General features: G+C 35.9%; 1 long non-coding RNA gene across 3 annotated transcripts; it reads left to right on the top strand.

The window, feature by feature from the left end:
- The first annotated feature begins 1,456 nt into the window (after positions 1 to 1,456).
- On the top strand, positions 1,457 to 3,241 carry LOC148155991 (uncharacterized). 3 transcript variants are annotated; one of them, XR_015764871.1, is made up of 6 exons: positions 1,457 to 1,493; positions 2,105 to 2,193; positions 2,284 to 2,401; positions 2,578 to 2,645; positions 2,720 to 2,835; positions 2,935 to 3,241. It is a non-coding gene; the product is annotated as an uncharacterized LOC148155991 (long non-coding RNA). The 3 variants fall into 3 exon arrangements; XR_015764872.1 differs by having other exon boundaries at positions 1,463 to 1,493; positions 2,084 to 2,193; XR_015764870.1 differs by lacking the exon at positions 1,457 to 1,493 and having other exon boundaries at positions 1,720 to 2,193.
- Positions 3,242 to 11,724: the final 8,483 nt, after the last annotated feature.

The following is an 11,724-nucleotide window of genomic DNA, read 5'->3' as shown; positions in this document are numbered from 1 at the left end:
ATTTATTTCTGAAAACACAATTATTTTTGTAGCGCACATGGTGAAAATTAGGGAAATGGCCAAAATGAGACTGAGACTTGATTAACCATTGTTTATGAGCTGTGATGACGTGCTATAAAATAGTCTTATTAACTGAACACAGGAACAATTAACTCCTCCAGGAAATCCCTTTTCAATATGCTTTTTCTTTTTTCCTAATTCTCTAGTAATTTCACTCTGGAAGGTCTGTCTCGGTTTCCTAAGTCGCAAGCAAGTGCATGTTTTAATTACAAGTTATTTTTTATTCATTTTGCATTAACGCGCATGTATAAAATTACGGAAACCAGAAGGTGACTGAAACAATTAAACCTCGGAGGCAATTAAAATTTAACTTCCTCTGACTTTTCATGTGATAATTGAAAGTGTCCTCAGTCGCAGTGCTATTTCGCCCGTCTGCGTTAGGGCCTGGCGAAAACTAATTTCTACACCACCTGAGTTTAGTGCTGCCAAAACAGCCTAAAATATCTCTTTGATCCAACACACTAGTGGCTATATATTATCAGTGACTGTTTAATTATACAGAAGCCATTTGAGTCATGTAGGGTGCTGAATCTTCACACTCATTGATCATACAAGAGGCAAGAATAATCTTTTCTTCATTTTGCAGGAACTCTGGAATATTAAAAGGATAGGCCCACATGTAGAAAATGAGCCAAATTAATTATAAAAATGCAGGAAATTTCAGTTTTGTTATTGTTTCAGTTTTACTTTGAATTATTAATTTTACTTTCACACAGTAAAAAATGCTGGGTTATTTTCATAACCCAATTTCTGGGTTGAAGCTGTTGGGTCATAGGTTGGGTTAGTTTGACCAAATATTGGGTCAAAATTCATAACTCATGAGTTGGGTCAGAAATTTATCGGAAGTCTACATCTTGCACACTTCTGTTGGGCCAGGAGTTGGGTGGGTAGATTTACCCAAACGGTTGGGTTAAAGATGAAACTTGGAAGAAGCCACGCCCCTCTTCACAAGCCTCCATTTTCAACATGACTGTGAACATTGCATAACGGACTTCTCCTCTACTTTGAAATAAGACATGGTAAGTAAAAAGAAGATAAAGTTTCAACGTTTATAGAATTTTATACATAAATTGAATTTATTTCAAACATGTTTGATATTTATTTTTATGGTTATTTAAAATGTTTATTACGGTAGGTTCCTCTGACAAAGAGCTTCGGTGTTGCTACAATACGGATGTTGGGGAAAAAATAGATGAAGGGGAAGGGCACAATTTGTCAAGTAAATTAAATTCAGTTTTTAATATAACCTCAATCATATTTGTTCGTAACTTAACATAGTCAAATTTTTAAAAATCGATTTAGTTTTAAAAGAAAGGTAGTTGACGGTTTGTCCCCTGATTTTTGCAATATGCGCGCGCATCCTTAGCGGGCTGAGGCTACGTGTTCGAACACCAGCAATAATGGCGGAGGAGAGCGAGCAGAGCTTTAATAATGTGGGTATATTATGCTTTTTGAAAATAAAATAACTTTTGCAAAGTTATTAGGCGATAAATTAGTTGTGTAAACCTGAATTATGCGCTCGGTTTATTAACATATAGCTTAATTACAAACATGCTCGGACGTGTTCGCACTTATCGCTCCCCTCCAGCCGCCGGCTCGTCTCGCCCTCTGTCAGTTGACCGGGCGGAGCGGCTCGTTAAGCTGAGAGAGAACGACCGTCTCCCGGCACATTGCTTTCAAACTCCCGCTGGTTTTAGGCAACGAATTAAAAGCAAAACTAAGACAATATCTAATGTTAATGTTTGCTCATTTTATTATTATTGTTACTACGGTATTAATTACAAATACATTTATTTAAAGTTGGTGCTGAAAGTTATTCAGCACTAAGTTTGTGTTAAGTTTTACTTCTAAATTAAATTATATGTCATTTTATTTTATTAAGTGCTATATTTATTTTTAGGAACATAAAATTACTCTGAACATTTGAAATTGCTGGCTAATTACAAGTTATTTGCAGTTGAGACAGCTATAAGATTTAATTCAGTCATTAAAGTTTGATTTGTGATTTTGTCTTTTCTGATAGATTTTGTAATTTTACATCCAGGATCTTCAGGAGAATTAAGCGAAACCCAAACTCCTCGTTCTCAACGAAGACCTTCTGCATGACCAAGAACATGAGTCTGCTCCCTCAAGGTATTGGAAGCTCAGAAGAAATGTTCTCTAAAATGTTGTCATGCTTTTTAGTTACTGTAACATTTTAACACTAACTTATGTTTGATACAGAAGATGATGTAGTCCTGCAGCTGCTGCCAGTACCCCTTCCTGCTCCACCTTACTAATTTGGGAGAAGTTTCAGATCCATCAACCTGGAAATTCAGATGTTTTCATTGATATCCAGCCTGTAAGTCAACCTTCATCTCTGAATAATGCTCAGATTGTTTAAGTGCATCACATTCAATAGTGAGGTTTTGTGTTAAACTAGAATCAGTCAGAAATTAGTTTTTGAGAATGTATCCCTTTACCTTTAAATTCACTAAAGGCCTGTTTTTGTGCTTCTCTCTCTTGTTCTCAACGAAGATCTTTTGTATGGCCAAGAAGAGAAAGGAGCGGCCGTCTTCTCAACAACATGAATTTTCTCCCTTAAGGTATTGAAGCTCAAGAGATGTTTATAAACTGTTAACATTTAACATTTTAACACAAGCTTATGTTTCCCATGCAGACAAGATGATGTAGCCCTGCAGCTGCTGCCAGTGCTCCTCCCTGCTTACACATTTGGGAGAAGAGTTTCAGATCCATCAACCTGGAAGTTCAGAGGGTTTCATTGATATCCAGCCTGTAAGTCAACATTCATCTCTGAATCATGCTCAAATTGTTTGCTGTTTATATAAGTTCATCACTAATGGCCTGTTATTTTCTGTCTTCTCTCTCCATCAGGTTGGGACAAACCTGGTGGTGCATCTACAAAATGTGACAACCTGTATGTCCTCATGCAGGGAGACAGGCAAAATGCTAAAGTGTCGTTAAAAATGCTCCTTGTTTAATGGCTGAAAGGTTTACTTGTAGTTTGCTTTAAAACAGACTTTTTTTCATTAAATGTTTTCTAATATGGAGTAACAGATACTTCTGGAGTTGTAGCCAAATGAATTGAAGTGATTTAACTACTTATGTTTTGTAACTTTTGTAAATGAAATTGCTGGCTCTATATATGTATCATGTGGAAATAAAAGAAGCTTTAAATTCATATGTCTTTTAATCCTGTTTTTATATAGTGAAATTTAAAATAATTTTTTTTAACCCAACTATAGTGGTATAATAACCCTTGTGTTGGGTTATGAATTTCAACCCAATTTTGGGTCAGTTTAACCAATTTAAACAAGTCAATTTAACCCAACGTTTGGTTAGTTGCCATGACCCAATGTGCTGGGTCAAACCCTCAACCCAACCCAGTTGGGTTAAAACAACCCAGCGTTGGGTCGGTCCATATTTGACCCAGCGCTGGGTTACGTATTGGGTTATTTTTAACCCAGCAGTTTTTACTTAGTGCTTTCAATGTAATGTCCAGACAGTCAGGATAAAAAAAAGGACTTGTACAGATTTCATTAGATGTTGTGCTTCAGACAGTCAGACCCCCGGAAACAGGTGATTATTTTCATCAATGTGGGAAATGAAAGTCTGTAAACTGTCAGCTTTTATTGCATCTCATTTTAGTAAAGTACTACCTGTCCTCCCAGTGAACTCAAATATGACATTTCCTTGAAAAATCCACCATACGACACGAGTACACACAACATGACGGATTGCTGTTCCCTCTGATCTTCACATTCAGAATTCCACACACTACATCATTCCCAATAATGATAAGAAAGTAATGTAATTATACTTCTTATGCAATTTCCTTCTCTGAAATAAAACTTTCTCTAATGCATAATTCTTTGAGCATCGGAAGGTTTTTGGAAAGGTGTTTGTGTGCATGCATGTGTTCAGAGTTGCAGAATGAAAGCTTTATTTAAGAGCCTGTTTCATTGCATCCCAGGGGTCTGATCAAACCACGGATGTTACTTCTTTCCAGAGGCAAACTGTCTGTTCTTAGATGGTAATATTTCTGCAAATCATCCCCCCACATTTTTTTTTCCTTCAGAAATGAGAATGGGCCTTCAGAAATTATTTAAAAGTCAATCAGTCATGTTTGCCTCCAATGGTGCAAGTAGATTTATTATTAGGTGTGTATATATATATATATATATATATATATATATATATATATATATATATATATATATATATATATATATTCCTAACCTTCCTCTCTTCTTTCATCGATCGATCGATAGATCGATCGATAGATCGATAGATAGATCGATAGATAGATATGTGCCGATCAGGTTTTTTCCTGCCGATACCGATCACCCATGAGGGCCGATCACCGATGCCGATCACATAATTATTATTTATTTAGCTCTGATTGGCTGTTTCTGACTGAGCGGAGTAATTATGCAGATCAGGGAGGAGATCAATTATTTTTTCAGAGATTATCTGTCTCATGTTAGGACAGCGAAAGTTTTAATAGGCATGTAAAATGTTTTTTTTTTAAGTTAGATGCTGCAGCTTTAAGCAGGTTCGGTGTGAAAGTCACTACCAGGTGGAGCAGAAGCGAAGCTCCGTCTGTGAAATATCACTACCTGTAGCGTAGCAGCGGTTCAACAGGAGAGCAGAACCAGCGTCTTACATCGCAGCTCGAAGACTTAAATAATTTTCCAGGTTATTTGTTTAGCTTTCTGACCGTCATGCTAATCCGGGTGAGTGTTTGTAGCTGTGCGCTGCTTTACCTGCTATCTGATCCTCCGTATGTCTTTTTTACTGCAGTGAGCCTCGATGTAGCCAATCTCCGTCAAGTATGGCACTGTTTTTATGTCGTATTAGCTTCGTTGTGTTGATGCATTTTGACGTGCTTCAATTTTCCGCCGCAACACGCAAACTTCCCCATTCACTCAGTGCGATATAGTTCCACATCGCTTAGGATTTGTTGCTGCGCGTTTGCGCAGTGAAGGAAAGAGGAGACCAGCTGCACAGGCAGGCTGCGAAATGAGAAGCAGGTGATCGGTATCGGCAACAAGAGCCAATGATCGCCGGTCACCGATCATGCACTTTTTCACAAAAATCGGCCCGATTATGATCGGTGACCGATCGATCTGCACACCTCTAATGCATGCATACATGCATACATGCATACATACATGCATACATACATACATACATAGGAAATTTAGGAATAATATTTCAAAAGATAGCAGTAGCATTCTCACCTTTGCACAGAATATTGCAAAGGCTAAGTTGTATTACAGAGATTATACTTGCAGTAGAACAGTGTCAGATTTGCAAACTTATTGAATGCAGCAGATTGACTTTTAATCAAATTGAGCTTCCTTTAGCATCTAAACAGGAAGGTTTATTCTTCTTCTGTAATGAACAGACTCCACATACAATCATTCATATAAAATAGTTCAGGTATCGCTGAGTAATTAATAGCTAGCTCTTAGACTGAGTACCTCACCAACGGCTATAATATCCCTTCAAACCCAATAAGAATTATTTTAACACGCTCTATTTAACATTATAAATTATATGAAATGACAGAATCTATTCACAGATGGCTTTTAATTCTCTAAAACATATTTGTTTTTCTTTTTTTAAAGTTAATGCTTTAACTCATACTTGTCCCTTTTTTCTCAGACTTGCATTTTTAACTATCAAAACAAAAATATATGAATTTGCATTTAATTATTTGATATACTTTTATTCTGTACAAATAAAATATACAATACTATTCTGCATTTTAGCTTTTAAATGCATCTGTTGTTTTAGCACAATAATACTTGATCCCTTACACAAAAATTAACTATATTAGACCTTTATGCATTAGCATTAGACCTTAATGCTCCTTTAATTCTGTGCGTCTACTAAGCTTCACATATAGGCAGCCATTGTTTGCTCTCCTCCCAACAATATGGATCTGTTTTTTGCAATAACCCATAAAGAAATGTAGATTTTACAAACAGACACCAAAACAATGTCTTTTGTGTGGAGAAAGCGCAAACCTTTTTCACATAAAAAGTGTAAAACACAAGTTTAAAGTGAATTCGCTCGTCCTTCAGTTGTTTCTCAGCTAGCTCAACACACATGTACAAAGTCTGCTAGCAATACTAGTCAAACTGCACAGTATGACTCACTGGTTGACTTTCGAGTCAATAACCTCTTCAACTCTTAAAGGTAACCAACATATGCATCAAAATAATGTTTTACTGACCTGTGATATAGAAAAGATGAGACACAAACATTTAGCTTCTTTTTGTATCAACAGGAAGGTATAGTCTTCTTCTGTGTCCAACCTCTATGCAACCAATGCGACAGGCGCCTCCTAATGGTTGTATTTGGAATTGTACTGAATAACTGAGATAACGCTAATGATCTTATTACAATGAGAAATTATAAGGATAGAAAATTAAACAAAATAATGATGGGGTGCCTGTTTTTGTACTTTATACTGTATTAATTACTTTCACTTTTCACCCCTGTACTACATATTCATGTTAAAAAAATAACTGTGGCAGAATGCCAAAATAATTGCCATTTCAAAATTTCCAAAATCATAAATCTGATTTTATTTAAATTGTGAACAGTGAAATGTTGCTCCACAAAATTGTCAGTGAAACTGAACATTTTTTGTTGTTGTTTTTCTACAGTATGAAATGTCTTCAACAGACAAGTGGACATGTCCAGTTACCTTCTACCTCAGCAGTTAGGACTGTCTTGTTATGGATGACTGAGAATCCACTGTTTCATCAGCACTTGAAATATGGGTCACAATACCAGAAAACCTTAGGACTTGGCCAATAACTATCTGGATCTATTACTTGTTACCTGGCAATTGCTCATCGTCATGTACCAGGGAAATTTAAGAGCCAGCATATTTACTATACAAAGATGTCACATGGACTATTCAGATTTCAGGCTTTTAGTTTCATCATTGAAATAATATCTGTAAAAAAGTTCTATACACATGTATAGCTTTAAATTCAGAACTTGTCAAGACAATGCAATAAAGCTTTGTGCACACTTAACAGAGTTGTTTCACATTATAAAATATATATATGCAATAGTTCCCTCATTATCTGGCATTGCTAACATGTTGACTTTACCAATAAGGAAGTCAATAATCATTTTACATTGTGTTAAAAAAAAGGAGGATGTCTGTTGACTGCTGTCACAGGACGGAAAGGACAACCAAAAGTAGTGGGAGTCACAGAAATGGTGCCTGAGTGAGTGAGAAGCTGACAACTCAATGCTGAAAGAATGGAGTTCACACTTCAGCCTGGACAAAAACTGACAGCATCAACATTATGATGTTCACAAGAAGAGCCAGGAGACTCCTTAGGGCCATGAAGCCTAACCAGAGCACCTTCTATCCCATTTTGAGTGCCTCCATATGTTTCCCCTCCCTACTCTCCTTTTCTATTCACATTACATTTGAACCCGCTCGACACTTTATGTGTGGCTGAGATAAATAGAAAGCTAGGTTTAAGAAGGTATTTCCTGAATCTGACACATGACTTAGTTAGCATTTAATTATGCAGGCAGGAAAAACAGCAGTCAAAATAAGGTCTTGTGCAGTGACGTGTGAAAGGATTTCACCTTTTGCTCATGTGCAGCTTGGATTCAAAATATTACTTTGGAAGGGTTGTATGTTATTCAATCAATAAAACATGACTGAAGATACTGAAGATGCAATGCAAAAAGGTATTAATTATAGAAAAAAAAAGACATTCACAATGAACTCACTCCATGTACTAAACACACTTAAGCTCAAAATTATTCCTACCCCTTGAAGACGTAGAGCTACAACGATTTTCACTGAGCAAAGAAATCTGTTTCTAAAAGAACATAAAGCAGGCATCTCTCAAATGACATTTGAGCACTATAAAGTTATAAGAAGAAATGCTAATTATCTCTTTTTTATTTCATTTTTTCCCAAAGAATGATACCAAAAAATATGCATACCATTATCATTCTCAATGAGCAACATGTGTAGCAGTGTCTGTCTCCAGCAGTTTCACCCACAGACGAACCTTCCTGGACAGGTTGCCTGTTCATCCTTGGGCAACACAGACACTCACTGGACAAACAATCTTGCCCCCACACACTTAAACCTAAGGACAACTTGGAGAGACAAATTAACCTAAAAGCCTGGACTCTGGAGGAAAACCTGAGTACCTGGAGAAAACCCATGAATTCACAGGAAGAACATGCCCCAAACAAATCTATAAGAGGATTCTTATTCATGATCTTTTTGCTTCAAGGCAACAGTGGTGCCAACTGAACCACTGTGCATCCCAAAGTACAAACATTGAACAAAACCTTAAATAACTTCAAACATTAAATGAAAGTTTAAAAAAAAAATACTCAAAAATGTTAAAATCTTACATGTTACTTAAATATTTTTTGCACATTATCTTTTGTGGGGGGGTGTTACGTTATCCTATGAATTCATTGGTTGTGACTTTGCTCTTCTTAGGCAATGTGACTCGCCTAAATATGAAAGATTATGAAGCCTGCTGAAATCAAAACAAACAAAAAAAAAAAAAAACAACGAAAAAAAACTATGAGCCATCTTCTGCTGACAGATTTGATTTATATGTCAGCTAGAAAGATTTCCATATTGTAGAATGTGAGAATGTGTACAACGTCCTCAAATAAATGTCAGGTACAAAAACAAAATCTGAAAGAAATCTGAAAACATGAAATAATGATAGGGGAAAAAAAACCCGACTTGCACTCTTAGAGTTTAAATCAATAAAAATCTAATTTTCTTCTGACAAGCAGAGTATGCAAAAAATTCCACATCACTGGATTATGGGACTGTTAGCATTCTTTTGAAACTGTCAAAAGACAGATCATGAAAAGAAGGATACTGCAATTAAATTTACCATTAAGTTTGCAGAAGGAAGGATCTCAGTATCTTGCAGGTGAAAAGATTCACATGAAATAGACGCAATAACGAAAAAATATCTAACATGTATGTTGTAGCAAACATGTTGGTGAGATCTATCTTTACCTGTTATGGGTTTTTCTCCTTTTAAAAAAATTATTCTTACTGTAAGCTATATTTTTTTCTGACTTTCATTACTTGCATCAACCTAAAATTAATACTCATTTGAAGATCCCTGTTTCACCGCCATGGGAACAGGAAGATGTAGGTGAATGAGATACCCTAAATATACCCACTGAAACATTAAAACATAACTTTAAACTCCTGTTTAATTATTTTTTAAAAATACTTTCATGATATGCCAATCTTTAAAACACCACTGAAGAGGGGACAAAATGGTTTAAGGAAAAGCTGAACACTTAAAGCTTTAAGCAGAGGAAGTAAGAGGAACTGAGGTGAAAACCGACATGAACACGCAGAGGAAAAGGACCATTAAAGACAGGCAGGTTACAGAAATAGAGGAGGGAGAGGAGCAAGAAGAAAAGGTGAGGAGGGAAAGAAGTTAGCAGCAGAAAAGGTGTGACACATGAGAATTAATCTGAAAAGTCGAGCACATGAGCAAAGTGTTGAGTACAGAGGCTGATGAAGAAGATGCTTGGGGGAAGTAGGCAAATCACAGTAAAGACAACTCATAGGATGTCAGAATGCATCCATAAATGTAAATTATTTACAAATGGAGAATTTGAAAAGTTCTAAACAAAGAAAATAGCACATCAAAAAATACTGAAGAAGTGGTACTAAAACCTCTAGTCAGACAAAGAATTTTGGTAGTGGCAAACAAAGCAGCAAAATTAAAACTGTAGAACATCAATAATGTGACTTGTGGTGTTAGTGATAGAAGCGACAGCTTATACTCTGAGACATCAATCATACTGCAGCAAAGCAATAAATCCGTGCTGCAAAATGTTCAAAAACGCATGCCTTCACATGCAAAGCTAGATACAAGAAAGAAAACTCAATCAAACTGAGACTATTATAACCACCTGCTTAAAGCTGCAGTGGGTAGCTTTCACAAAATTGTGTAAAGAAAAAAAAAAAAAAAAAAAAATATATATATATATATATATATATATATATATATATATATATATATATATATATATATATATATATATATGTTTTATAAAAGTTACTGCATATTTAAGGTTAGAAAATTCATAATTCACAGTAATTAATTAACCAGATTTCAGAATCCATGAAAAAAATAAAAATAAATACAGCACGATAATGAAACGCTCAGCTCGGATAATTCAAGATCTTAACCTTCACACCCACACTTGACCTTGTGACGCCATAGAGCTGTCTCCAAACTCCTTAGCAGCACAGCCCACTTCAATGCGTTTGAAAACCCAGAGTTTACAAGAGATGTCAAACATCTGAAAAACTAATTGCCACATTCATAATCTCAAAGAAAAACCTCTCACAAAGTATAAACTGTCTAAACATAGACTAAAGTGGCTGGTAAGCTTTACCTTCAAACCATCAGTGATGGAGGACCTCTTTAAACATATCAGTTTGTGGGAAAGTAATGGATTTTAAATGAAATTGTGTCATCAAAAAAAGCTTGCCTGTTTAAACTATATGCCAACATCCTGAAAGAAAAAAAAATTAAAAAGCTATCATATCAAATCCATTTTGTAACCCCATCAACCTCTTCCTGGTGTCTGTGGATGCTAAAACTTTAAAACAGGACCGCGTCTAAGATATCTTAGAGAAAGGAGTCAAGGAGAAAGCATGCATATTGTTGAAAGAAGAAAGTTTCAAACTCATAGAATACAGACCATGTTTTACGGCCATTATGTGTCAGCCGAGAACCTACCATAACTGAGATGTGAAGCAGATGCATGTGCTCGTGCAGTGCGTGAGCTGGCTCCCGAGCTGTGGGCTGTGTCGTCTGTGCCAAGAGCTCAGGCTCAGTCATGGAGACGTGGAAGTACAACGTCCCGTTTTCCAACCACTGCTGCTTCCAGTGCACCTGAGAAATCTCCTCTCCCGTACCTGACATCTCTGAAAATCAAAAATAAGAAAAACAGTTTTTCATATAAAAATGTAATAGATATAACTGAAAAAAATAAATAAATAGAGGAAACATGCAAATTGTAATAACAATAACAATAATAATAATAATAATAATAATAATAATAATAATAATAATAATAATAATAAAAACATTAAGGCTTCGGTATAGGTCTACTTTTTTTTTTTTTAAATAATATAACAATTTTTAACACGGTTGCCTGTTCTGATTTTTAACGTCAGCCTGTTTTGTCCATTCCAACGTTGTGTTTCTGTTTGTTAGGATCTTACTTTTGTCCTCGTGTCAAACATTCAGCTGTTGCAAAATGCATCAGCATGATGCTTCCACTCCCAAGCTTAACAGTTGGTTCAGCATTCTTAGCTTTTAAAGTCTCATCTTTACTCTTCCAAACATTGTGGCCAGATAGCTGGGTCTTTGTCTCATCTGACTACATCAGTTCTACATGACTTGCTACCTACGTGGTAGCAACTGAATACTGTGTGTAATAAAACAGTATTCAGTATATCTAAGGTGCTCCCTTAGAAGCAGGAGCTTCTTTTTTTTAATTAGTACCCTCGTTGCACATTACAATTTAAAACGGACTTTTCTGCAGAGAGTGACACAGTTTGACAAATTTATAATAGGCTGGAGTCTTGGTGGTGAG

The sequence above is a fragment of the Poecilia mexicana genome, unplaced genomic scaffold (genome assembly GCF_051168715.1).
Source record: "Poecilia mexicana isolate PSO_F unplaced genomic scaffold, ASM5116871v1 scaffold_12, whole genome shotgun sequence".
In the NCBI taxonomy this organism is placed as follows: domain Eukaryota; kingdom Metazoa; phylum Chordata; class Actinopteri; order Cyprinodontiformes; family Poeciliidae; genus Poecilia; species Poecilia mexicana.
Note: the sequence above shows the minus strand (reverse complement) of the source record. Positions and strands in the feature narration are given on the sequence as shown.